Raw genomic sequence first — 16,366 nt, 5'->3', positions numbered from 1 at the left:
ATCAGTTTTATCGCACATTTCATGAAGATACCTTTTAAAAATGTTGACTTATTAAGCACTTGTTTCATAAAATGTTACCTAGCCGTAACATTGTGTGTAAAAGTAAATTAAATTCTACAAAAAATGTTGAATCTACTAACATTTGTACCGCATAAATGTTACTGTTTTTATTTTATATCGGCGATTTGATTAAACCTGTAGGTTGATTTATTATCATACCAAAGAATGTAAATGGATGAAAAAGTGTTTAAATTATAACCATTTGTAAAGTTACTTAACTGTTCTAAATAGTTCGGATTTAATAGTGCGTTTCCTCTGTATCTTCGAATACGTTTACATTATTACCTACGTTACACAGAATGTTATTGAAAAACAAAAACGTTTCGTTAACATTTAATCTGTACATCAACTATGTATTAAATACTGAATATTTCACAACATTCATACCTTCTTAATTCAAGAATGTCTGAATCAACGTCATCATCCGGAAACTTCGATGCCATGACATCGTTCAGGTTAATTACCATGTTCGGCCACCATCATGTCTCAGACAACACGCAAACATAGATTAAAACAGTTTTTACACATGTCCCTCCTTGCAAACACCATAATCAAAATAACGCCATTCATGTCGACAGCGAGTGCAGCCATCTTAAGTCACATGACGCTATCGGGCACCTTGCATTCGCCTCACTTATGCGGATGTTCTTTGTGTTGGTTGGGTGATGTGGAATGCGATTTTAACATTTACGTGGTGTGTTTTAATTTTCTAGTATTGGAATAAATGGAATATTATAGTATATTGGTTCTTGAGGTTTCTTGGCATTTGAGGTTTACCACTAGATTATTGCTAAAATTATTTATTGAGAGGTTTGCAAAACCAGCTATTGAACCGCATGTCATTCATTCTATATTACTTTACGTTGAAACAAATTGTATATGGAATAATAGTACTGCATTTAAATTTTACTGATTTAGGTTAAAGATACATTGCTTAAAGTTAATTAAGAGCCTGTATTTAATTTAACCTCCTTATTGAAGAGATTGCTTACAATTTCATATACAAAATTATATATGTTTCATTGCTCATTACCATGTGTTTTTTTTTATTTGCTATCTCGACACCCACTGCAAAATAGTATGTCTCATACATGTTTATTACGCATCCAACATGCATACATATTGTGATTGACATTTATACATGTATGTCTAACAAGGATTATATGTATGTTTTATCTTATCTTTCAGATTTATTCCAGAATGTATGCAGCTGTTCCAAGATAAGTAAGTTGTACATATAAACACAATTCTTACTTTATTGTCCAAACCATTTCCACATGGTACCATTTTTGATGTTGTTTTGTTTATGTTAAATTCCATGCGCTTAACGTTCTTTTTTTGAATTGCCAGTTCATGACAACCCGTATTTTTTTTATAAAACAAACATTACATACATTATATATATATAGTTAGATATAAAGAAATGGAACAATGTCATTTAACAAATGAGTTAAAAAGTAAACATTTTGAAAATGCCTTAAAATAATATTGTAATATTATTAACAAAAGTGTTCAAAAAACCATTTAGAAATTCTTTTATTTTTCAAGTGAGTTTGAAGAACTTTTAAATCATTATATAAATGGTACATAATACATATCGGTTTGGATATCCTTTAACAAATAAAGTAGGTCGCTTAATGTTCACTTATTTTTTTATTTAATGCATTCTCCATTGTACAGTTTATTTAAAGTAAAAATAAAAACAATTCAGTTGAATAAAACAATATTTTATTATTCACATTGTCCATGTGTAGAAGTAATTTAATAAATTAACGGACGACACGGTCCATCGCTGACACTGCCAAGTTTAAAAGACCAAACCGCCGAGTTAAGAAGCCCACATGTCGCATAATAAAATACTAAACGTGTTACTGGGATTGAGTAGATGCACTCTTACTCCCAAATAAGATTTAACACAATTAATAATATTGCTTTAATATTCCAAAAAGGATGTATAAATGTCAAAAACAATGGTTCTTATGAAGGATACTGAGTTTAGTTTGAAAGAAATGAGCAAAAACACGGCATTTCTACTTTATGAGACTAAAGTAGACCACAGTAAATCTTTTAGCATTCACCAATCATTTAATATTTTTGCACTTTCTGCTATTAAATACACGGTTACAATCTTGGTATCAAAAATTAATATTTTCCATAAATACATTATTTAGTAAGTAGTTAAAGGTTTATCAGTCAAAATTGAGGTTTGTTATACATGTGTATGTATCCATTTTGAAAAAAGTGTCACTTTAAGAAATATACACGGACAGTCTACTCATATTGTAAAACACATTTTGTTGTAAAATACTGTTAGCTTGATGTTATATATTTACACATTTCTACACATTCTATGTTAAAGTGTAAATGGAATAAGAATTTCAAGAAAAGAATGCATTTTAAAAAAAAATGTTAAGAATATGTCGTTATTTGTTTGATTTTACATATATTTATATTATAACTATTTACAGAAAAAGTAATTAAAGAAAAATTAAATGATCATTTCACGAGTGGTCATAAAACATACACTTTTATTCAACGAGGAGACTTCAATACATTTGTGTTTTATATAAAGACGAGTGTCAAATTATTTTATTTATTTATTAAATGCTAATTCCTGTCAACAATAACGAAACACCTAACATGTTTCACATGTGACGCTGTCGAGTTGACCACCATGGAGCAATGCCATTTCCCGCGCTCCATGCATTGCAGAAATGAAATACCCGAAAGAATAGAAAAATAACAATATATCAGATTTGTTTAAATTCCGTTTAAAAATAGAATAAATGCTAAGAGCCTTTTAACCTTTGCAATATCAGCTTGCACATTTGACCGTGTCGTCTTAAATCTGTGTCGTCTGGTCCGCCATTCTGTGCCGTGACCTCTTACAGTTTTGACCATACCGTCTTTTAAACTGGACCATATGGCCTTTCTTAAGTTTCGGCCGTATCATCCTTTTAACAGCCATATCGTCTAACTGGGCCGTATCGTCGTGCAATTTTGGTCGCATCGCCTTTCAATATAATCTTGAAATTGAGTCGTTTGGTTCACCATTCTGTGCTGTGACGTCTTTAATTTGTGGCCATACTGTTTTTTTACACTGGACCATAATTAGGGTCTTTAAATTTCGGCCGTATCATTCTTTAAACTGAGCCGTATCGTATTGTAATATTTACTCAATTTTGAATTTTGAATCTGCTGTAATTGAAAATTAGAATATCGAGAAAAGAACGCAGATTAAAAGCAAAATTAATTTATAACATCATATGAACTCAGTTACGTGTCGTTGTTGTGTATCATATGTACTCACATAACAAAAAAAACGAACCAGCAAAAAATCATGTTCGCTTGTTATTATTTTATACTTATATTTTAAATTACCATATAATTTGAATGCGAGTGTCTTTTAATTTACTTATAATTTCACATGATTTATTTTTGTCTTGTTAGCACCCATTACGGGACATTTAAGAAACATGTTTTATAAGACCGTTTCATAACTATATTAGTTACAGTTGCTAAGGAAACCAAGGATATGGAGCACGCAACACTTTTTAAGTAATAAATTAGATCATGCTCGTAAATTGCAGCCAGTATATCAAAATATGGGTAGCAAATAATGCCTTAAAACTTGTTTATTTTTAAATGTATAACATACTCCAATTTTTCCTTAAACACATTCCCACGTTTGGCAAAATGACTATGCGTTATCCTCATTTTTACAAAGAGACTGTTTGACAGTCAGCATAGGTATGTTTTTTTCAATTATTATTTTACAACAAAACACATCAAATACAACAACTATATGTATAGCCATCACAGCCAACATAATTATATATAATTGGAATAAGTACATGCCACTGGCCCCACCCTATTTATGTTCTTCGCACTGAAAACTAATAATTTGATGGTGAGTGGAAATCAAACTTATGACAGTTTTTTGTATCTCTAGTTATTTACTTTTGGAGCTGTTATCACTGCTTTTTGTTACCCCGGTATTTAATAGCTCGTCATCGATGATTTTTTTTTTGTATTCCAAGTTAATTCATTTCAAAGTTTGTCCGCTCGCTTTTTGTATCCCATTGTCATTTATTGCCGGAGCTATTTGTTACCACAGTTATTTAATTTTGTATATAATATGTCCGCTTTCTGCAACCACAGGCATTAGTTTTCAGAGCAAGTTTGACCGGTTTGTGTATCTCCAGTCATCGTTTCCTTTCGGATCTTGCTCTTGTATTATCAGTTAATAATTTCTGAGCTACCTTGACCGGTTTTTGTATCCCGAGTTGTTTCAGTCCTGAGTTTGTACGACCGCTCTTTGTATTCCCATTAATTTAGTTTAGAAGCTAGTTTAATAGTTTTCCCCCTGTATTTTGACATCTGAGCTAGTTTGACCACTTTTTGTATCCCCAGTCATTTATTTTTTGAGGCAAGTATGATTGCTTTTTGTATCCCCAGTTATTTAATTTCGGAGCTAGAATGATCGCTTTTTGTAACCCCAGTGATTTCATTTCGTAATTGTTATAACCGATTTTTATATCTCCAGTTATTTTATTTTCGAGCCTGTATGCCTGTTTTTTTTGTTACCCCAGTCATTTGATGGGTGACCCCTGTAATTTAACCTCGGAGCTTGTTTGACCACTTTCTGTATCCTAGTCATTTATTTTCGGAGCTTGTTTGAGCGCTTTTTGTATCCCAAGTTATTTTATTTTGACCTAGTACGATCGTTCTTAGTATCCAACCACAAGGCATTTGTTTTCGGAGCTAGTTTGATCGCTTTTATGTAACCACAATTATTTAGTTTTGGATCAATCATGACCGCTTTCTGTATCACCAGTAATTTGTTTTCGGAGCTAGTTTGACCGCTTTCTGGATCCCCAGTCCGTTGTTTTCGGAGCTAGTTTGACCGCTTTCTAGATCCCGAGTCCGTTGTTTTTGAAGATAGTTTGACCACTTTCTGGATTCCCGGTCAGTTGTTTTCGGAGCTAGTTTGACCGCTTTATGTAACCACAATTATTTGATTTTGGATCAATTATGACCGCTTTCTGTTTCCCAGTCATTTAGTTTTGGATCAATTATGACCGCTTTCTGTATCCCCAGTTATTTGTTTTTGGAGCTAGTTTATCCGCTTTATGGATCCCCGGTCAGTTGTTTCCGGAGCTAGTTTGACCGCTTTCTGTATCCCCAGTTATTTATTTTGGGAGCTAGTTTGACCGCTTTCTGAATCCCCAGTTTGACTGCTTTCTGTATCCCCGGTCAGTTGTTTTCGGAGCTAGTTTGACCGCTTTATGTAACCACAATTATTAGATTTTGGATCAATTATGACCGCTTTCTGTTTCCCAGTCATTTAGTTTTGGATCAATTATGACCGCTTTCTGTATCCCCAGTTATTTGTTTTTGGAGCTAGTTTGACCGCTTTCTGGATCCACGGTCAGTTGTTTTCGGAGCTAGTTTGTTTGACCGCTTTCTGGACCCATAGTTATTTGTTTTTTGAGCTAGTTTGACCGCTTTTTGGATCCCCAGTTTGACCGCTTTTGGATCCCCAGTTATTTGTTTTTAAGCTAGTTTGACCGCTTTCTGGGTCACCAGTTTGACCGCTTTCTGTTTACCCAATCATTTGTTTTTTGAGCTAGTTTGGCCACTTTCTGGATCCCCAGTCAGTTGTTTTTGCAGCTAGTTTGGCCGCTTTCTGTACATCCAGTTATTTGTGTTTGGAGCTAGTTTGACTGTTTTCCCTGTCATTTGTTATGCGAGCTTGTTTGACCGCTTTCTGGATTCCCAGTCCGTTGTTTTTGGAGCTAGTTTGACCGCTTTCTGAATCCCCGGTCAGTTGTTTTTGGAGACGTTTTGGCTCCCCCGTCCGTTGTTTTCGGAGCTAAGTTGACCGCTTTCTAGATCCCGAGTCCGTTGTTTTTGAAGATAGTGTGACCACTTTCTGGATTCCCGGTCAGTTGTTTTCGGAGCTAGTTTGACCGCTTTATGTAACCACAATTATTTGATTTTGGATCAATTATGACCGCTTTCTGTTTCCCAGTCATTTAGTTTTGGATCAATTATGACCGCTTTCTGTATCCCCAGTTATTTGTTTTTGGAGCTAGTTTATCCGCTTTATGTTTCCCCGGTCAGTTGTTTCCGGAGCTAGTTTGACCGCTTTCTGTATCCCCAGTTATTTATTTTTGGAGCTAGTTTGACCGCTTTCTGTATCCCCAGTTTGACTGCTTTCTGTATCCCCGGTCAGTTGTTTTCGGAGCTAGTTTGACCGCTTTATGTAACCACAATTATTAGATTTTGGATCAATTATGACTGATTTCTGTTTCCCAGTCATTCAGAGCTAGTTTGACCGCTTTCTGTACCCCCAGTTATTTGTTTTTAGAGCTAGTTTGATCGTTTTTTTTGTTTTCCCCGTCAATTGTTTTTGCAGCTAGTTTGACCGCTTAATGTTATCACAATTATTAGATTTTGGATCAATTATGACCGATTTCTGTTTCCCAGTCATTCAGAGCTAGTTTGACCGCTTTCTGTACCCCCAGTTATTTGTTTTTAGAGCTAGTTTGATCGTTTTTTTGTTTTCCCCGTCAATTGTTTTTGCAGCTAGTTTGACCGCTTTGTGGATATCCAAGTATTTGATTTTGGATCTAGTGTTACCGGTTTTGGTATTTCCGGTTATTTTATTTATGTGCTAGAATTTCAACAGTTGTATAATTTTGGAGCTTTTATGACCGCTTTTTGTATCCCCAATTTATTTATTTCGGAGCTTGTATGACCCTTTTTTGTATCCCCAGTTATTTCATGTCGGATCTAATATTACGTTTTTTTTTTGTATCTCCAGTTATTTCATTTTGGAGTTTGTAGGACCGCTCTTTGTATCCCCATTTCTTCATTTTCGGAGCTTGTATGACCGCTTTTTATACCTCAATTTATTTCATTTCTGAGCTTGTATGACCCCTTTTTGTATCCCCAGTTATTTCATTTCTGAGCATGTATTGCCCCTTTTTGTGTATCCAGTTATTTCATTTTGGAAGTTTGTACACCTGCTCTTTGTATCCCCATTTATTGAATTTCGGAGCGAATATAATCGATTTTTGTATCTCCAGTTATTTCATGTCGGCGCTTATATGCCTGTATTTTGTAACCCCAATCATTGGTTTTGCATATTTTGTTTCCCCTGCAATTTAACATTTGAGCTAGTTTGACCACTTTTTGTATCGCCACTAATTTATTTTGGGAGCTTGTTTGACCGGCTTTTGTTATCCCAATTATTTCATTTCGGAGTTTGTACGGACCTTTTTTGTGTCACCAGTTATTTCATTTCGGAGTGTGTACGACCTTTTTTGTATATCCAGTTATTTTTTTCGGAGCAAGTATGACCGCCTTTTGTATCCCAATTTTTTTTTTAATTTCGGAGCTAGAATGTCCACTTTTTGAACCCCCAGTTATTTTATTTCGGAGTTGATATAACCGATTTTTGTATATCCAGTTATTTCATTTCGGAACCTATATGCCTGTGTTTTGTTCCACCAGTCATTGGTTTTGCATATATTTGGTTGCCTTGTAATGTTGATAGTTTGACCGCTTTTTGTAACCCAGTTATTTCATTTCGGGGGCAGTATGACCGTTTTTCGTATCCCCAGGCATTTGTTTTCGGAGCTAGTTTGACCGCTTTTTGTAACCACAATTATTTGATTTTGAATCTATTATGACCGCTTTCTGTATTTACATGCATTAATTGTCGGAGCTAGTTGGGCCGCTTCTTGTTTTACCAGTTATTTAATTTCAGAGCTAGATTGACCGCATTTTGTTACCACAGGTATTTGATTTTGGATCTAGTATTACCTTTTTTATCTTCAGTTACTTCATTTTGGAGTTTGTACGACAGCTCTTTGTAACCCCCTTTTTTAATTTCGGAGCTAGTATGATAGATTTTTTTATCGCCAGTCCAGTACTTCATTTCGGCGCTTGTATGCCTGTTGTTTTTTAACCCCAGTCATTGGTAGTTTGACCACTTTTTGTATCCCCAATAATTTATTTTGGGAGCTTGTTTGACCGCTTTTGTATCACAGGTTGTTTGATTTCTGACCTTATATGACTGTTGTTTATCCATGCATTTGTTTTCGGAGCTAGTTTAATCGCTTTTTTTACCACAGTTATTTGATTCTAGATATTTTATGACCCCATTCAATATTTCCATGAATTTATTATCGGCTAGTTTGACCGCATTTTATTGCGACAGTGTTTTTATTTTGTAAATAGTTTGTCCTCCATCTGTATCCACAGCCATTAGTTTTCGGAGCTTGTTTGACCACAGTTATTTGATTTTTGATCTATTATTACCGTTTTTTTTCTTCATTTTTTTCATTTCGAAGCTAGTAATGCCGCTTTGTTGTATGAGTTTGTACGACCGCTCTTTGTATCCCCAGTTGTTTTATTTCGGAGCTTGTACGACCGCTTTTGTTATCCCAATTATTTCATTTCGGAGTTTGTACGGACCTTTTTTGTGTCACCAGTTATTTCATTTCGGAGTGTGTACGACCTTTTTGTATATCCAGTTATTTTTTCGGAGCAAGTATGACCGCCTTTTGTATCCCATTTTTTTTTTAATTTCGGAGCTAGAATGTCCACTTTTTGAACCCCCAGTTATTTTATTTCGGAGTTGATATAACCGATTTTTGTATATCCAGTTATTTCATTTCGGAACCTATATGCCTGTGTTTTGTTCCACCAGTCATTGGTTTTGCATATATTTGGTTGCCTTGTAATGTTGATAGTTTGACCGCTTTTTGTAATCCAGTTATTTCATTTCGGGGGCAGTATGACCGTTTTTCGTATCCCCAGGCATTTGTTTTCGGAGCTAGTTTGACCGCTTTTTGTTACCACAATTATTTGATTTTGAATCTATTATGACCGCTTTCTGTATTTACATGCAATAATTGTCGGAGTTAGTTGGGCCGCTTCTTGTTTTACCAGTTATTTAATTTCAGAGCTAGATTGACCGCATTTTGCTACCACAGTTATACAATTATAGCTAGTATGATAAAATTTTTTATCGCCAGTCCAGTACTTCATTTCGGCGCTTGTATGCCTGTTGTTTTTTTAACCCCAGTCATTGGTAGTTTGACCACTTTTTGTATCCCCAATAATTTATTTTGGGAGCTTGTTTGACCGCTTTTGTATCACAGGTTGTTTGATTTCTGACCTTATATGACTGTTGTTTATCCATGCATTTGTTTTCGGAGCTAGTTTAATCGCTTTTTTTACCACAGTTATTTGATTCTAGATATTTTATGACCCCATTCTGTATTTCCATGAATTTATTATCGGCTAGTTTGACCGCATTTTATTGCGACAGTTTTTTTATTTTGTAAATAGTTTGTCCTCCATCTGTATCCACAGCCATTAGTTTTCGGAGCTTGTTTGACCACAGTTATTTGATTTTTGATCTATTATTACCGTTTTTTTTTCGTTTTTTTTCATTTCGAAGCTAGTAATGCCGCTTTGTTGTATGAGTTTGTACGACCGCTCTTTGTATCCCCAGTTGTTTTATTTCGGAGCTTGTACGACCGCTTTTTGTATCCCCAGTCGTTTTTATTCGAATCTTGTATGGCCCTTTTCTGTATCCCCAGCTATTTCATTTCGGGGCTTTTAATACCCCTTTTTAGTTATTTTATCTCGGAGCTTGAATGACTGCTTTTTATATCCCCAGTTATTTTATTTCGGAACTAGTATGTCCGCTTTTTGTATCCCCAGTTATTTAATTCGGAGCCAGTTATTTAATTCGGAGCTTGTATGGCCCCTTTTCGTATCCCAATTATTTTATTCTGAGCTTGTATGGCCCCTTTTTGTATCAGCAGATATTTCATTTTGGAGTTTGTACGACCGCTCTTTGTATCCCCGTTAATTAAATTTCGGAGTTGATATAACCGATTTTTGTATCTTCTGTTATTTCATCATTGCTTGTATGCGTGTTTTTGTAACCTCAGTCGTTTGTTTGCATTTTTTGTTCCCCCTGTAATTTAACATCTGAGCTAGTTTGACCACCTTTTTATCCCTAGTCATTTATTTTCAGGGCTTGTTTGTTCGGTTTTTGTATCACCAGTTATTTTATTTCGGATCCAATATGACCGCTGTTGGGTTAGTATCCAAACACAAGGAATTTGTTTTTGGAGTTCTTTGTAACCACAATTATTTAATTTTGGATCAATTATGATCGCATTCTGTTTCCCAGTCATTTATTTTTTTATGAGCTTGTATGACTGTTTATTTGTATCTCAAGTTATTTCATTTCCGAGCTAGACTGCTTTTTGTATCCGCAGGTATGCCATTTCGAGGTTTGTATGACCGCTTTTGTATCCCCAGTTATACTATTGAAATTGTCTCTATGTAATCTTTTACTAGGTCATTCAAGCCATATATGTTCGTTAAATCCTGGTTGCTTGGACTGAATCAGGTTTTCATTATACAGCTTAAGTAAAAACTACTTAGAAACTGCTTAGTAATTCCACAAAAATATTCATTGAACGAGATGTCAACTCTTCCATTTAATGTTAAAGCAGTGCTGGCTTTAACATACACGTATATTGTTTGAGTGAAAACACCTAGTAACTTAGTATGATGGTTCGATTTCTAAACGATTTTGCAGTGATGTTTTCGATGACGCTTTTCCATATTGTTTAAAAACGATATTGGTCCGTTTTTGTACTTGGTTTTAGCTCGTTTTGGTGCTCAATATTCGACCGTTTAGTGTTCGATATTGGGCCGTACGGTACTCGATATTGGGATCTTTCGGTGCTTTATATTGGGCCGTTTTGGTACTCGTTATTGGGCCATTAGATGCTCGACATTGGACCGTCTGGTGCTCGATATTGGGTTGTTTGGTACTGGATATTGGGTTGTTTGGTACTGGATATTGGGCCGTTTTGGTACTCGTTATTGGGCCATTAGATGCTCGACATTGGACCGTCTGGTGCTCGATATTGGGCCGTTTGGGTACTGGATATTGGGTTGTTTGGTACTGGATATGGGGAAGTTTCGGTACTCGATATTGGGCGTTTTGGGTCTCGATATTTGGCCGTTTTGGTACTCAATAATGGGCCACTTAGGTACTCGATATTGGGTCGTTTCGATGCTGGCTATAGGGCTGTTTCGGTGCTCGCTATTGGGCAGTTTCGGTGCTCGATATTGGGCCGTTTCGGTGTTCGATATTGGGCCGTTTCGGTACTCGATATTGGGTCGTTTCGGTACTAGATATTGGGTCGTTTCGGTACAAGATATTGGGCCGTTACGGTGCTCGATATTTGGCCGTTTCGTTGCTCGATATTTGGCCGTTTTGTTGCTCGATATTTGGCCGTTTCGGTACACGCTATAGGGCCGTTTTGGTGCTCGATATTGGGTCGTTTCGTTGGTCGATATTTGGCCGTTTAGTACTCGACATTGGACCGTTTGGCGTTTGATATTGGGCCGTTTGGGCGTTTGATGTTGGGCAGTTTTAGTGTTCGATATTCGACCGCTGTGGCTAGAAAGACCCATAGACCTATGTAAATTCATTTGGAAAGCAGATCCTTCGGAAAACAGACGAACTTTTTAAAAAAGCAGTTTAAATGTGATTGAAACTGCCCATAGACATCACGACAGTTATGGAAATTAAACACTGACAACGCCTCCTAAACCCTCGTATTTTTGTTCCTTATTTCAGTTGACATCGGCAATGAAATAGCCTAATAAGTAATCATTCAATATCAAAGAAGCTTGTTTGTAATATTGGTTTGATATATTGTTTAGAAATTCTCTGTTTGCATATGGAAGCCTTTCAAATGATACCAAACCAGTTGAGTAACACCAGCGCCCAACAGCTACATTCTTGCACCTTGGAAACCTTCAGCGGTATTCCATTTTCATGAATCATTAAACGATTTCAAAAATCCCTAAGGCACATAAAATAAATATCGTAGACAAAGTACGTGCAACCAACAATGTGTGTAGTTCTGATTAAAATGGTTGTAAAAATAAGCAAAGACGTAGGTGCTCCATGAATTATAATCATTGTTATATATAATCCGGCCAAAGTGCAGTCCCAACGGTACCTCAAAACACTGCCAGTTGAGACATTTTGATGTCTGAAATTCCATATATAACCGCTCCTCCCCCAAACCTAATAGCAAATATGTATAGACGCAATGCGATTAAAGAATGATAAAACAAGAATAGAATTCATGATTGAGACACAATTCTTATAATATAAAAAAAAGTTATAACTCAGACATTACTAGACCAGCGCTTACATTCATAAACGTACAATTATAATGAGCACATTTTACACTTGTTTTTTACATGTTGCTATTCGTTACGTACCAAGCAAACGCCGGTTTGAACGGTCACAATCTCGTTTAAAACTAATTTTTTGTTAATTTCCAGAAACGTTAGAAACATTATGTTAAATCTGCACTCTCACAGATATACCATTTTTACAACTTTTTTATTTTTTGTCTTTGAAAGAGCAAATATTTGCGTGAATATCTGCAAACCAATGATAAAAGATTGATGACAAAAGATCGGATCGCAGATGTTCATATTTCCGTTCGAAAATTAATGTTTTATGGCTTAAACCTTTACTAGAAAAATGCATAAAACATCAATTTTTGAACTTAAATATAAAAATCTGCGATCTAATTTTTTGTCAGCAGTCTTATACAACTGGTTTCCATGGATTTTCGTAAAAATTGGCTTGTTCCAAGACAAAAAATAAAAAAAAGTTGTCAAAACGTTCAATCTGTGAGAGTGCAGCTTTAACCTTCATCAAATCAAAATTACTTACTAAAACAATAAACAATCTACATAATGTTGCACGCAGTGTGTTTCGTATTTTAAGTTTGAAACACGCGCTTGTCTTTCAAAATATATGGAACGATTGATGTGCTAGGCTTTGTGTTTGCAAATGTATGGTGGCATGTACCTGCCGTAAGAAAACCAGATAGCTTTCGCGAAATGTTTCGTGTTAACCACTTAATTTTCGCAATAATTATCTAGTTATCCAGTTAATATTCGGGAAACTTTATTTGGTAAGAAAAATATTATAAGACTAAAAACAAGTGCCCAGAACTGCCACCTATTACCCTTATTAGCTATACAATAATAACAGGTTAACTAGTTATGGTTTGCGAATTCTACTTAATAAGTAACATAATAACTGGTTAAATAGATAAGATTCGTGTTACCACTTATATTTAAAGCACTTTTGGCTTAAAGCAGTAACTGGTTATCTAGTTTGTTATGGGAATTTCATAACATAATAACTGGTTAACTAGATAAGATTCCTGTTACCACTTATCTATAAATATATTTATACAACTGGTTATCTAGTTATGATTTGCGCATTTCACTTAGTAAGTGGTAACACGAATCTTAAGTTAACCAGTTAGTAAGTTACTTACTAAGTTGAATTCGCAAACTATAACTGATACATTGACTGTACATGTATAATGTTTGTATATGTATCTATATGAATCATGTCTCTATATGTAACATGTCTCTATGTGCATCATGTTTGTACAAGCCACCGCAATCTCATCTAATTACCGATATGTATCATATTTCATGTTCCTAAATGTGTTTATATAAAAACAAATATGAAATTAATATTGTACTTGATTAAAGTATTTATAGTAAAATTAGTTGCTTTGAAAATAAGAATAGCAACAGTGCACGAAATAACTATCGAAGAAAACTATTTATGTTTTTATGCCCCCGAGGAGCGGCATATAATCTGTCCGTCCCCATGGTTTGAAATAAATAACTTTTGAACGGTTAGGCCTAGGGACCTCAAACTTGGTATGCATGTTGGTCATGATTCGAAATAAACACTGTTGGATTTGAGGTCAATTTGTTAAACGTCATGGTGTCCCCAAATCCGTCTCCAATGAATAACTAAATAACCCTTGGTCACAGGGACCTCAAAATCTAATGATTTGAGTTCAATGAGTCTAAGGTCAAGGTCATAGTGACCTTTGGCTGCAAATGCTTAGCTTGGAGCCAGAGACCTCAAATTTGCTAGACATGCAGGTCATGACGAGTAGATGTATACTATTGTTTTGATGACAATTGATCATACGTCCAGGTCATGGTGACCTTGGGTTTAAAATCCATTTCCGATCAATAACTGATTACCGATTGGTTAATCGTTACCGCCAGCCCTATAGATTGATTGGACATGGTCAAAATATGACCCTTTTGATTTTAAGGTCGGTAGGTCAAAGGTTAAGTTCGATAACAGATGAACACTTGGGCTTAGGAGCCTTAAACTTGGTAGACAGTTCGAACACTAACAGTAGATGACCCCTTTTGATAATTGATATCAGGATTTAAATATGGTAAACATTATAAATCAATTTACCTACGTCATTCTCTTAAAATTAAACAATCTCATTTAAAAGTACAACAGACAAAACTTGACATCCACTCAATCTTGCAGTGACTTATCATCTTCGTGTTTCTACTTTGCTCTTTAAACATGTTAGCGCTCAATATTTCCAAAAATCGTCATGAAAATACATATATGTTAGATACTATTAGTTTATAGACCCAACTATTAATTGAAAATGTCCAACAAGCCATTCACAGGGGATCTGTTGCATTCTTGTGACTGCACTTGTTTCTGCTGTTTTGTCATTTAAATGATTATTTCCAAACTTGTATTCTGCTCTTTTTTCCAGGTACTATACGGGCGATCTCAAGACGGCAGAAACCAAGACGAAATATCGAGCATTTATCATAATAACAATAAAAAGCCTACGCCGCACTATTTTGTTCTGCTATGAAATGCAACACTAGGACAAAAACCAGCAGCAACAGTAACACAGTTTTAAAGTCCGCAAAACATAAATATTTGTTCAATTATTTTAAATACTTTTTACCAGTTTTAACTTCTTTTCAATACTTTTTTTTATATTTTTCACTTCTTTTCAATACTTTTGAAAATCTTTTTTATTTTAAACATTTTAATATTTTTCACTTCTTTTGAATAAGTTTTCTATCTTTTGAATATCTTTCACTTATTTTCAATACATTTTAATATTTTTCAAATTTTAATAACATTTTTTCTCTTTTTTTTTTTGAATGCTTTTCATTTATTTATTTTTTAAATATTTTTCAGTTCTTTTCAATACTTTTAAAAAAAAAATTCACTTCTTTTTGATAACTATCACTTCTTTTCAATACTGTTTAATAGTTTTCACTTCTCTTCAATACTTTTTAATATCTTTTACTTCTTTTCAATACATTTTAATATTTTCCATTTTAAAAAAAAAAATATATATTTCACTTCTTTTCAATACTTTTTTAATATTTTTCGCTTCTTTTCAATACTTTTTAATATCTTTCACTTCTTTTCAATACTTTTTAACAGTTTTTGATTCTTTTTAATATATTTCTCTCTTTTCAATACTTTTAATATTTTTTCTATTCGTTTTAATATTTTTTAATTCTTTTCAATATATTTTAATATTTTTTTATTTATTTTTTAATATTTTCACATCTTTACTTCTTTTCAAAACTTTTTAACAGTTTTCACTTCTATTCAATACTTGTTAATGCATTTCTCTCTTTTCAATACCTTTTAATATATATTTTTTTTTCAATTCATATTTTGAAACGTTGCTCGATTTTCCCTGTACATGTATTTCATATTTACCTGTTAACCGACATTAGTTAAAGATAACCGTACTTTTTTCTGTATATTTGTCATACCGCAGTGATAAATCCACACACAAACCAGGACGTAAAACCGCATTGTTTATCAAAGACTGTTTGTATACCACATGCCTCAAGCCTTCGTCAAATAAAGAAAGAAAAGAGACTTAAAATGTTTGTTTTTTATTTATTTTTCCAGTGTTGTATTCATAATTAATTTTGGTTTGTTTAAAAGGATGGAGATTTCTAGATCCTATTTGTAACCCAATACAATTACTCTCTTCATTTTATTGCCCATAAGTTGTTGCATTTTGATGATGTTCAAGTCATATTTATTGTATGAATCAGTGTATAATTTTATTGCGAGAAAACATTGAATAAAACGAACGTTGGCTTCCAAACTTTAGTCCCGGAGGACTCCGTTCTATTTTAGGACGATTTCTTAACATTTGACAGTTTTCCTTGAGATTTTCAATATGATCAAGAAGTAGCGGACACAGAACGGAACACAAATGTAACATCTTTAGACCACTAGAACGGAACAGTATTTAAATGGAGGCTACTTAAAAATATTCCATTAACCAAACTATACAATTTGCATACGTTATACGATGATAAGTGTTGGTTC

The 16,366-nt window shown here is 34.3% G+C and overlaps 1 long non-coding RNA gene across 1 annotated transcript in view; it reads left to right on the top strand.

The window, feature by feature from the left end:
• LOC128207239 (uncharacterized) overlaps positions 1–15,214 on the top strand; it is a 31,760-nt gene extending 16,546 nt beyond the window's left edge. Inside the window, exons 2-3 of the long non-coding RNA XR_008256668.1 lie at positions 1,249–1,284; positions 14,763–15,214. This is a non-coding gene — a long non-coding RNA (uncharacterized LOC128207239). The remainder of the gene's footprint in view (positions 1–1,248; positions 1,285–14,762) is intronic.
• The last annotated feature ends 1,152 nt before the right edge of the window (positions 15,215–16,366 follow it).

Source organism: Mya arenaria, chromosome 11 (genome assembly GCF_026914265.1).
Source record: "Mya arenaria isolate MELC-2E11 chromosome 11, ASM2691426v1".
NCBI classification, from domain to species: Eukaryota; Metazoa; Mollusca; class Bivalvia; order Myida; family Myidae; genus Mya; species Mya arenaria.
Note: the sequence above shows the minus strand (reverse complement) of the source record. Positions and strands in the feature narration are given on the sequence as shown.